Below are 12,878 nucleotides of genomic sequence, written 5' to 3'. Positions count from 1 at the left end.
CAATTATTCTTGCGAGTGTGTCGAATGTTATCGTTGGTAAGAACGCGGAAGCCGATATGATTTTTTCTTTTCCAGAGCGGCCAGCTGGCACCACTGAAGTTGCTCCCGAAACGCGCGCGAAATGTTGATTGAAGATTGCGGCTGTCTGTGCAAGATCACATGGGAAAGTGTCAGCTAGCTTTGAATTATTAGTGTCTTTCCCGCGTAGGTGGTTTATTAGTGACCACGTCTTTGCCGGATTTCGAACGGATAGTTGAAACTGACGTTGAAAGTAGCGGCGTTTTGCGCATCGTATAAGGGCGACGACTTTATTCCTTGCGCTTCTGTAGCTAGCGCAAAGCTCAGCATTGTTAGGAGTTCGTTTAAGCCGTTTCCACAGCAAGTCTCGGTAGGCGATTGAATTCATTATATCCACGGTAAGCCAGTTATGATTTCTTCTCTGTTTAGTTAGAACAATTCGAGTGCAGGCTTCTTGAAAGCTGCGTATTTTCGAACTGAATTGTTCATAAATAAACACTGGCACTCCGGAAACAATCAGTGAAGACCAGTCGAACCTGCCAATCATTTCATCCAATTTGCGTTGATCAACAACGATAACGCGCGTCCGCCTATCTGAGCTATTTACTTTCCAACGTTGAGGTGTGTTAAAAAGACGCCTCAAGCTGAAACGACAGACAGTGAAATAGTGGTCTGCTAACCGTTGCGTAATCACGCATGAATGCAGATCATGATTAGGCGCCCGTGCGGCGATGTGGTCTAAACAAGAATGCGTTATTCGGCCATTCACAATTTCTTCACGTGTGAAGGTGGTGACCATGCTTTCGAGGCCAAAAGCAGAAAGGGCAGATAAATAGTCTGACACTTGAGCTTTGCCTGGGCATAATACGTCAATATTTAAATCACCGGTGAGGCAAAACACCTCCTCATAACTGAAACGCTTCAAAACAGTCTCTAATTATATTATAAAGCGACTAACGCTGTTTGCAGGAGGCCGATAGATCGCTAACAAAGTAAGAGCGGTCTGAAGAAAGCTTACATTTAAACACAGGCATTCAGCATGAGCCAGATCTACATCAATGCATGATACTGTGTACTTTTCATTCACAAAAACTGCAATTCCACCCCATCGACGGTGTAAACGAGTGATAAATTTTTCACTGTAACCTTTTATGGCAAAAAACTGTGTGCTTGATTCAGGAATATTTATTTCGGTTAGCACAAATACATCTACAAAATTTCCGGCATCTTCTGCAATATGTTCAAACTCATCCCAGTATTTACGTAGACTGCGAATATTTATATTCACCAAAGTAAAGTCTGATTCAGAATTCGGACCGAAGCTGTCCTTAAAAGCTCGAAAGCTCGGAAAATCAAGCAAAACAGACGGATACATATTCATTGGATTTTTTCAACATCCATTTCATCCATTTTTAATAATAATAATAATAATAATAATAATAATAATAATAATAATAATAATAATAATAATAATAATAATAATAATAATAATAATAATAATAATAATAATAATAATACCTTTATTGCCAATAATTAAAACAGTACATTCATACAGGCCTGCTAAAGCCTTTGAAGGCTTGAGCGGCAGCGCCTGGCAGGCAGCAAACCCATACACGGTACATTGATATACCACTTTAAGCAGCGAACTCAACTATAGAACACCAAAAAAAGGTTATTAGAATCTATACATTGTCTATGAAAGGAAATTACATTGAGCATAATGGAACACAGAAGTACAGCAATGCGTGTAAACAAAATTACCATGAGATAATGCATAACTATATACCAGAGTGACCGTCATGATGCAAAGGAATTGCATAGTCACATGCACGAACACAAGCAATAACGGTAAATAAACGGAACAAGTGCGCCTTTACGAACGGATACGCCTTAGCAGTCTCTTTAACTTATATTTCGTTTTTGCACAGAAGGTGCTCTGCGGTAATTTATTGGAGTAGGTCGGCACATAATGGGCCCGAGCTCTAGTGCCATACCTTGTGGAACAACGTGGACTCCAAAAGGGGTCCCTGGGCCTTAACCATCGGGAAGCTGTGTACGGAACTAGGAATTGACTGGAACAGAAGTGTTTTGAAACAACCGTTTGCATTAAAAGATTGTTGAAGTTCGGCATCGAAAGTACTTTGAAACGATCTGTGTCAGCATCCAGGTTCAGATGATAAGATATGTTTTTTAAGAGGAAGTGCAGTATCGCATTTATTCTGTTGTGCCAGCGGACAGCACAGTGCCCGTAACTTGTTATTCCACACCGGAGTAGACTGTAGCCTAAAGCATGTATCATAGTTTTCCTTACTGATAAGGGCATGTAGTGTCTTATATTGTACAGTAGACAGGATACGGCGCGAAGTTTTTTGCAAACGTAAGCAAGGTGGCTGTTCCAAGAAAAGTCGCTGTCAAGATATAAACCAAGATATTTTACAACAGATGAGTACCGTAATGGTCTACACGAACAAGCCGAACAATCTGAAGAATGCAAAACAAGAGAATAGTCAAGAGCTGCCTTCCTTAAAGGATTATGGAAGCAGATTAATTGCGTCTTGGATACATTTCTAATAATTAGGTTGTTTCGAAACCAATCCATAGCTTTTGTGGCAGCATACTGTGAAGAAGCAGTCGCATCATAGTAGCTGTGGGCAGTAGTTACGATCATCGTATCATAGGCGTATTGATAAAGACAAACGGGTATCACAGTAGAGAGGTCATTTACAAAAATAATAAATAATAATGGGCTGAGTATAGATCCATGCGGAACTCCAGCATTAATATATGATAATGCCCTATGAACTTGCCCAACTGAGATGACCTGAGGCCTACCCCGAAGGAAATTTTCTAACAACGACCAGAAAGCACCCCGAAATCCTAACAAGAAAAGCTTATTTAACAGCAGACCAGGATGAACACTGTCAAAAGCCTTGCTACAATGAAGAAGGAGCACAAAAGCAACTTTATTATTATCGAAAGCTATATTCAACTGATCGGATAAATCTTCCAGAAGTGTTTGAGTGCTTTTGCCGGGTCGAAAACCATATTGACTAGGCGACAAAATGCTGTGGGCGTCTAGAAAGCCTGTCATTGTTAACAATAAGTGTTTTTGTAGTATTTGAGTGATAGAAGGTATATTTGAAATGGGGCGATAATTTTCAATTTTATTACGCATGCCACTTTTATAAAGTGGTATAACTTTTGCTGTTTTCAGTTTAACAGGAATTTCACCACTTGAGATTATGCGATTAAGTAGTGCTAGCAAAACTTCTTGGATGTATTCCTATGTTCTACGCAACTTATTAATGGAAATGCCGTCAATTCTAGGATATTTATTACATTTTAAATTGAATATGATCAATCTTAGCTCTTCCTGAGAAATTGAAGGCAGATATGCCGATTCACTAATGCTGTGACGCAAAGTGCACAAATCTACCTGCAAGCTTGTGTTTCTCATTACGCGAGAGAAGTGATTATTAAACTCATCAGAAATATTCTGCCTGCCGCTGGATAAACTGGAAGGAATATAATTCATTATATCAGCTCGCGTTTTAGTGCCTCTAAAGCTGTTAATTAAAAACCGTGTTTTCTTACTACTGTAACTAGCGACTTTAAATTTGTCTCGAAAATGTATTCGCTTTGCGGAGCGGATCATGGGAGTAACTTTATTTCTGAGCGGCTTAAATTGGGCCCGTAGGTCTGCACAATTCGGGGCACGCTTGCATTAGGCCCCCAGTAAGTCTTTTTTTCTTTTATTGCAGCGACTATGTCAGACGCCATCCACTTGTTATCCACGTTACGTTGTTTGATATATATTGTTCGGTCATATATATATTGTTCCGTCATGAGTGACGATGTCGGATATTTATCTTTAAGCGTTGGCAAACTAATAACAGTAGTTTTCTATACGCCACCTCTAGGAAAAAATAAAATTTTCTTCATTTATTTGCGATCCTGTTATGTGACAATGCTTTCAATAGGGGCACATTTGTCGTTATGGGAGACACAAATATTGACCTGAAATCCTTAGACCCGTACTCTAGCGAATTTATGACCCTGTTCTCAACGTACGCCTGTCTAAATTACATAGATATACCCACTAGAATCACAACACACAGTGCTAAGTTATTGGAGGTCTGCATAACAAACACTGCAGATTATATAAAACCAGGTGTTTTTTCTTCCGATAAAAATGACCATCTGCCAGTCTTTCTACTGACTATACTTGATGTGAAAATAAGGCTGATGAGCAGGTATCTTTTCTACGAAACGTAAATGATAGCTCATGCAAGGTATTCGTTAACTTAAATCAAGAGCATGACTAGAGCGTTACATTAGAGCAGAGTGATGTCGGCATTGCACATGATATGTTTTTTCGCATGATCTATAGCTGTTTTGAGAAAGCATTTCCACCCAAGAAAGTCGCGGTGCGTAGAAATAAAAATTCAGAAAGCCTTGGATAAACAAAAGTCTTTATCAACGTATGAACGGTAAGAACAAATTATACCACAAATTCCTCAGTCACCAGGATCCTGAAGTGTTTTGTAGGTACAAAAAATTCCAATATCCTCTGGACAATGACTTAAGAAAAGCTAAAAGTAATTACTACACAGCAAAATTTGAGAACATTTACGACAACCCTAAGAAGGTGTGGGAAATGGTAAATACTTTAACAAATAGAAAGAAACAGTCTGGTGATATAAGAGAAATGACTATACATGGTAAAACTATTTGCGGTGAGGATCTCGCTAACTCATTGAATGTCAATTTCGTAAATGCAGGATGTTATGAAGAGCCTAATAAGATTGATTGTGAGACTAATACTGCAGCTATACCCATGTTAGAACAAGCAATATTCATGCAACCAACAACTCCTACCGAAGTGGAAGCATCCATAAAACTGCTGAAAAGTAATGTCGCCCCTGGAATTGACGAAGTTGGCTCTAAAAAATTAAAGCAAATCTCTCACCTTGTTTCGGGGAAAATTGCTCACATTATTAATCTCGTGCTAACAACCGATGTTTTCCCACATAAACTTAAGATAGCACAAGTAAGAGCTATATTTAAAGGCGGCGATATAAGTAATTTATCAAATTACCAAGCGATATCGGTGCTCCCCCTTTTGTCGAAAATCTTTGAAAGTCTGATTAAGCAAAGGCTGATTTCTTTTTTTGACAAACACAATATCTTGTCTAGCAGCCAATATGGATTTCAAAAAAACCGATCAACTGAAGAAGCGTTGTGCTGTATGAAAGATAGCATACTTACAAACATTTACAGTAAAAAGTAAACACTTGCTTTACTTCGAGACTCAAACAAAAGATTCGACTCAATAAATACGATATCCTACTCCACAAACTGTCCAGATATGGTGTGCGGGGAGTTATACTAAATCTCGCTAAGAACTACATGATTGACCGCTATCAAATCGTGCATATAAAAGCCACCACATCATCACAGCTAAAGTTAATACAAGGAGTTCCACAGGGGTCAATATCAGGACCGTTTTATTTCTTGTTTACATTAATGACATTGTAACTGTACCCAACTCTCCTCAAGTTATTATGTAGGCCGATGATACTAACATCTCCTTTAAAGAGAAGTTGAATCACTTTTCGAAAAAAAAATGAGTTTCCTGCGACATTCTACAGTTTTTAGTCCATTGAACACGAATATCTCGTTTAAAAAGGGCGGAAACAAACGCAAGCGGCTGTTTTTTGCAAGAAAACGCGCACCAGCGCCTCAGGGCATCACGTGAACGCCGCTGTTGCCCGTGATTGGCTGGGATCCCTGTGACGTCATTCACGGGGATGATCGGTCGGCGCCGCCATTTCAGAGCGTAACACGCTGTTCTGTTGTGGCTTCACAGCTGAGTTGTAAGCATTAGGGAACGTTCTCGTGACTCAGACAGCTTGTATTTTCGTCGTACATGTTCGAACAGACAGCCGATTCAGAAAACGATGGCGGCAACGGGGGAAACGACGATGTTGATTGTGCCAACAGAGAGAGCGATGTGTGCACCTTCTCCCGCATTGGAAATTTTAGCTGGTAGCATGTTTATTTCATGCAGCTGTAAGTTCCAATGACACGAAAAAAAAACGCGCTAAAGTGTCACTGGGAACTTGCTGCTGAAAGAATGCTGAAACACTAACTTGACACTGGATTGTAAACACGGGTGCAATTCCGCGATGTCAAGCACACTGCCGCTGCTTGTCTAAAGTTCCGTGGTTTTTTGCGTGTTGATCAACACCAGCTGCCTGGGCCACAATGGATACTTCAAACTGTTCAACATTATCTGCCTGTGTCACTCTGGCTGCTTCAAATTCATCAATTGGTGATGGTGGTGCAACAGGTTCATCAGGGGCTCGGTTCTCAAGGAGTTCTGGTAGAACCTGAAAGAGTGCAAGGCATGGATGTCATGAATTTCAGCATATCCTGCATATCAGCAAACATGAGAGCAGTTGGATTACATACAGTAATTGAAATACTGTTTTAGTAATTTATGTGATCGATTAGTTGTGTAGTGAATAAATATTGTGAATTATTTTGTGTCTGTAATTTCAGGGCTGAAGTAATTTATTAATTTCGTTAAATATGCACCAGTAAGCTCTTTACGGTAACAGAACGCTGGTAGTGAGGTGAGGTGTAGTGGAGAAACATAGGGGGGCGGGGGGACATAAAATGTTGGCAAGTGTATGTTACTTTGAAGAACGGTTGGCGTCCCTTTGTACTTTGATTTCCGCTTCTTGTATGCATGAAAACGTTTTGTAAGCAATCGCAAAGCAATGCCATTACTTTTTTGAAAGCGCTAATTGGTAATGCAATGAGCGTAATAAAAAAGTAATGAGTAACGTAATATAATAACTTTGAAACAATAATTTTGCCATGCGTGATGGATAGCTAGTTCTCTAGGAACAGGGGCAAGAAACAATTTTTGTCCAGCAGCGATGCATTGTATTGGGTTAGACCACGTCGAACGCTCACAAGTTCAGTACCTCACAACGTTACTTCATTATTTGAGCCCGTTCGCCTTGGCATGGGCGTGGCTGTGCCGACGCTCGTTTTTGCGACATTTCGCTGCTGGTAGCAAGCTGGGACTGCGAATTCTACGAAAGAAAGTTTTTACACGCTGAGTTTACACGCTGAACTACTCTAACGCGAGCATGAAAATATTACCGTAACGCCTCATGTCGTGCGATTCGAACATAAATGCTGAACAGCTAAACCTGCGGGCACCGCGTGGTAGGGCGAATAACAAATATTACTGGATGCGCAAGCGCACCCCCGGCCAGTTATTTCACCTCATGAAAACAGCGCCGAACAAACAGCTGTAGTACAGTGTTCCGTGGCAAAGCGGAGTGGCAAACTGGATGAAAACGGCGAGCACTGCGCACGCATGTGCATATTCCCAGATGTGCCTCCACCTCGCTTCGTCATAGGCCGCGGTAAGGCCGTTTGTTCGGCACTCAGGTGATCATCAACTAAAACTGCCCGTGTGCACAATAAATGCCTTACCTCACGCTTTTTCCTCTTAGTGAAGGTCGCTCAGACCTTCACTAAGAAGGTCTGAGCGAAGGTAGAAGGAAGAAGGTAGTTCTCTTGTAGGAGAATATAGACGGAACACCACCGGGCTTCATTCGCACCGATTTATATGGAATATCGATTGCCCACATGTCAAGCTCCGATGATAATCACTGTCGCGGAAATGGTCCAAGCACAGCACAGTTGATTTCGTCGGCACGAAATTCTCTCTCCTCACCGCACGGACCCACTGCGCTGCACGGTTCTTGTCCTTCGGGAACATGTGAAACACCACATCTTCTCGCCCGCCTGTGTTCGCACAGCTGAATGCTGTACAGAACGAGGGCATGTTGGGCGCCCTTGGCTGTAGGCACTCACGCAGCACAGAAAGGAAGCACAGTTTCCATCTCTTTAGGAGGGCTCGCTTTGCTTCCAACATGTGTAGGAGCCTGCTGTCAATTATTTTGAGGTTCGCCTCTGGCGGAACGTCGCCCGTTGCTGCGCGTACGTCCCTTCTGAGCGTCTCGGTCCACTCGTCTATGTCCGTAATCGGCTCGTCACCTCGCCCCGCTTCTCCTCGCTTCTTGCGGAACGTGTCCCACTTCACGAGTTTGAGCTTACGACCTTTGCCCTTAGGATTAGTACCACGGCCGCTCGGACCCATGCCGATCGTGATCTAGATCAGCGCGTGATCGCTCCCCAAATCGTCCTGCGTATTTTGCCAGTGCGCTGTTACATTTGAAACGAACGCAAGGTCTGGTAACATATCGGCACTCCTGCTGTTCCCTTTGCGTGTAGGATCGGCGGGATTCGCGATCGGTTCAAGCCTTTGGTCTTGCGAGTCTTTCGAAAGGTGTGTGCCCTTGGGTGTTTCTCGGGTATAGCCCCAGGCTCCGTGGGGCGTGTTAAAGTCGCCCGCAACAAGTAGAGACTCGGCGCTGGAAGCCGCGCGCGCGCCCTGCAGCAGGTCCCTGAATCTGTGCTGCAGCGTGGGTTTACTGTACACGTTAAGGACGAAGAGTCCTTGGCCGCTCTTAGGAATTAATTCTACGAACACATGAGGTATCTTTACGCCGGCAAGTTCTCGCTGCGGCAGGGTGACGTTACGTCGAATGAGCACGGCAGCGACCGGCGACGGGCGTGACGGGGGAGATGGCCGGCGCGCCACCATCGCCCCCGGCTTCGCGCCACCTGCCACGCGGGCTGTAGCCCGTTTCCTTCTTTGCCTGTTCTACGTCGTGGTCGCGTCTATGGCTTTGTAGCCAGCTAGCTTAAACGGATGGTTTGTCCCCTGTAAAAGGATCACGTCCGGTTTCGTCTCGCAGCTGCGTATGCATTGCTGGATATTACCCTACTTCCTCCTGTAGCCCCGGCAGTTCCACTGCCAGATTGTGCATTGTTGTTGTTTCCCAGTGTTAGTGTGGTTCGTTGGGTGTGTAGCCATGGTGATGGCTTTGTTTAATTTAACCCGTCACCATCGAGGCGACTTGGTTGCTGCTGCGGTTGCGCTTCTACTTCTGTGGGCGTGTTTTGCTGCGTCTGATTGTGTTTTTACTGTCTAGAGTACGGCTTGCTCATCGTTCTTATTGGTCTAGCCGCTGCTGGCGGCCGCCTCGCTTCTGTGTCGTCTATGCGCGCCCACTGCGCGGCGAACATTTGTGTTATTTGCTCAGAGAGCTTAGCTACCGCGCTATTAAACATTTCGTTCATATGTGCCGTCTGTTTTGCAAAACGTTCCTCGAGGCTGTTCTCGATGCTGCCTACGCGTTTCTATTTTCCCGTAACGGCGGCATCGCTGTTTGGTGTCGGGTCTTGCGGGATCTAGTGCGATCCTTTTCGCTGTAACTGGACAATCATCGCGTTCATGCGCCGTCTCTCCAGAGCTGCCCTCGTCGTCCGTGTCCATCCCAACTTGCTCAGGCCATGATGGAGTCGGCTATCGAGGCGCTGAGGACGGCGGCATCGTCGTTTGACGTTGCTGTGGTTGCTGCGGTTGTGGAGCCTCGCCTTTCAATTTCAAAATTTCCACTCTAACGAGCGCACTTTTTGCGTTTAAGCTGGGCAATTGTTGATTCTAATGGTTCTAGGCCTTGTTGTAGGACTCGCTCCATCGCTCGCTCGAGCTCGTTCCCACCGCCGCCGCCGACGGCGGGCCCGCCAAGGCGGCAGGCAGGAGCGCCTCCGCCGCCGGGAGAACCGGCGACAGCCGCCCAGCTCACCTGTTGCCCAGTGCTCCTGTGACCTTGTTGTTGCTGCCACGGCTGCTGCTGCTGCTGACTTTGTTGGTTGATGTGGCCCACAGCTGCGGTGCCCGGACCACCGCCACTGCGCGTCATTGACGTGCTTCTCGGCCTCTGTGCTTGGTTGCGAGAGCGGGATCGGGATCGGGATTTTCTCACGCCGCCATTCCCGCCGCGGCTAGTCGAGCGTCCTCTTCGGTTGTCGGTGACTGAATGACGGTCTATCTCTGGAAAATTGAGGTAGTAGCCTCCGCTGCCATTACAGTCGCTGCTGCTGTTGTAACCACTGCCGTACGCTGTGGCTGCTTCTTTCTCTTTCTGTATTTTTCGCTCCAGTTGGCGGCGCTTGACTATGTATGGGGTGTTGTATCTCGCCTTGCACTTGCGGTCTCCCGTCAAGTGTCCCTTGCCGCACAGTCGACACCGCGGCTCGCATCGATGATCAGGCGACGGTTTCTTGCGTCCGCATCCATGGCAAATCTTGTCATTGGGAGTGGGGCACACGTTGGCGTGGTGTCCCAGCTTTCCGCACTCGTAGCACGCGTACATCTGCTTCCTGTAGAGGGAGCATCTGACGAGCATAGGTCCGTAATATACGTTTCTCAGTACGTGGAATCCTTCGAACAAAGTGATTATGTTGTCCGTGTTGCTCATGCGTTTCGCGTGCAGCACTCCGGGGTTGCGCTGCGTCACTAGATTAGCGATGATGTCTGCCTGGCTGTCGCTCTTGGAAATGTTCCTAATCAGGCCCATGGAAATGTTCTCACGGGCGGCTTGATAGGTGTTCGCCTCGAACTCTCGGTCTCCGATACAAAGCTTGCTAATGGCTCCGTAACGTTTGGCTCTGTCTTCAGACGGCGTGCTGAGCACCATGACGTTCTGTTTAAGGTTGAGGCAGATGCTATCTTCCCCGGCCGCTTCTCTACCTGCACCCGTCGCGTTACGTAGGCAGCAGTAAATGCGATCCGTTCCGTAATCGAGCACGTTGAAACCGCCTCGGGGGCATACGACGATTTTGTAATCGTCCGGCGGTAACTCTGGCATTCGGATTGCCATGGCAATCTGCTGCACTTGATGGGCGTACTTCCTTTTGTAGTGCGCTGTAGTGATTCCCGTAGTCGACGTGGCTACCGTCCGTCGCTGCATGTGCACTTGCTTGTTATGCGCTGATTCGGTCGCACCGTCGGCCTGTTTCATCCTCTTGACATCGCACAACCCCGCCCCCTCGCCGAAATCTTCCAGCCTAATCTCCGTTCCTTCTACCTGGACAACTTCCATTTAACGTCAGGAAAGGCCTGGCATTTTGCCCTCGGAGACTGAGAGCTCCAATGAGGGCCGGCGACACGGTAGGCTTGGCACGCACCACCGCCGCGGCGGCCAGGCAATAGTGGCCCACGTGGAGATAGGCTTGGCTTGCCCCGCCTGCGTGGCGGGACAAAAGGCGCAGCTTATCAGCCAGAAAATGGGCCCACCTGGGGAAACGTGGTGTCGGGGGAGTCCTGACTGGTCCGCCCATCGCTTGTAAGAAGAATTACCACGAGAAGCTCGATAATCCGCCAAAAACATAGGAAAATGGAGGAGCCGACACGAAGCACGCCCGCACTCCGTGGTCTTCTTCTTTTCCTTGCTCTAGAAATAAATAATAACCTACTATTCTCCTGTGTTTCTGTTTTACGTGCATTCATACATGTTCACGGTCATATGCTGCACTTTAGTGCAGTATGGTAATTCACATGTAGAACTTCTACTTTATTGCTTGTGGACCGGGCGAGGGAAAGAGGGCGAAAGGGGGAACATTTTATTATTTCGCCGTCTATATAAGTAAACAAACTGTAACCCAATAATTTATTTTGTCAATTCTGTTCTCAGTTTCTGTGTAAACTCGTGTACAATGTGTTAAAATGTGTAACGTTATGTGCGTCCGCTCACTGCCAATGAATTACCAGTAAATAATGTAAAATACACGCGTATTTTGCGGGTACAGGGGCCCCTCGCTGTGCGCCGTTTGCACCTGCACCTTTCTTGAAATGGTACTGAAGGTGAAATAAACTTTCATTCATTCATTCATTCATTCATATGCCCCCAGAAAACTGTAGGACCATTAATAAGATGCACTGTATTGAATATGTAAAGGGGGTTTTATTCGGGTCGTAGAGGAGCAGCGACCAACGCGGCAACAGCAGGTAGGGCGCAGCCAGCGAGCGAACAGGGTACGAGCCACGCGATGGCAATGGGGCTTTTCAGCCTGCCGATCTTCTTCGTCACAAATAAAACAGTGAGCCAAACTCGAACATTTGAGAAAACAGTCCGAACGCTAGAACAACTCACGCGCGATGTTACAAAGCGGTAAGAAACACAAATTTGACCGCCTATTTTTCGTGTGCGAAGCTACGCTTTTATGGAAAGTTGGTGCCTGTATTCATATTTGTTTCCTTTGCCTCCAATTTGAAAGCATGACTGTAGCTAAGCGACCACCGGAAATGCTAAGAAGTAGGAGAGTGTTGATCTCTGACAAAACAAGGCCGAAAGTTACGCACTATTGAGCCATATTACCATATGGTCACGGACACGAATTAGAACGATTGGTGTGCATATGGAATGCCAAGGCCTACAAATTATCATCATGTACCTTTTTTATTGCTTTGTTGTGCGTAATTTTAGTTTTCGTGCAGCAGTGACAGGCATAAAAATCGTTACCAAAAAAAATAAGCTGAATACGATGAAACTTATTTTACTGCAGAAAGTAGGAACTACTTTCTGCAGTAAAATTCAGGTACTAGCATCATCGAAAAATAAGTACGTTACCAAGCGGCCACCTGGCACTTTAGTAAAGATGTACCAGCCTGTGGGTCTTGGAGGCTGCGTACAACATGGTATGCTACCCAACGGCAGCGCCGTCTCATACAGAGGGTTATTTCACGGCTTGTGGTTGACTATGTATGGCGGCAGTAAGAGTTCGATGCCACGATCGATCGATGGATTTGTTGAAATTCACCCCCACTGTCGGCGTCCGAGACGCACCGTCAGAGACGGTCTGCACCGGTGGCTCAGTGGGTGACTTAGACTGGCAGGACAAAGACGCTGCAGTAACGAACGAAG

General features: G+C 45.6%; 1 protein-coding gene across 1 annotated transcript in view; it reads left to right on the top strand.

Moving 5' to 3' along the window:
* Positions 1-12,878, top strand: part of LOC139059024 (collagen alpha-1(II) chain-like) — a 1,291,347-nt gene that overhangs the window by 893,104 nt on the left and 385,365 nt on the right. The window lies entirely within an intron of this gene.

The sequence above is a fragment of the Dermacentor albipictus genome, chromosome 4, assembly GCF_038994185.2.
Source record: "Dermacentor albipictus isolate Rhodes 1998 colony chromosome 4, USDA_Dalb.pri_finalv2, whole genome shotgun sequence".
In the NCBI taxonomy this organism is placed as follows: domain Eukaryota; kingdom Metazoa; phylum Arthropoda; class Arachnida; order Ixodida; family Ixodidae; genus Dermacentor; species Dermacentor albipictus.
This window is presented reverse-complemented; position numbering and strand designations above follow the sequence as displayed.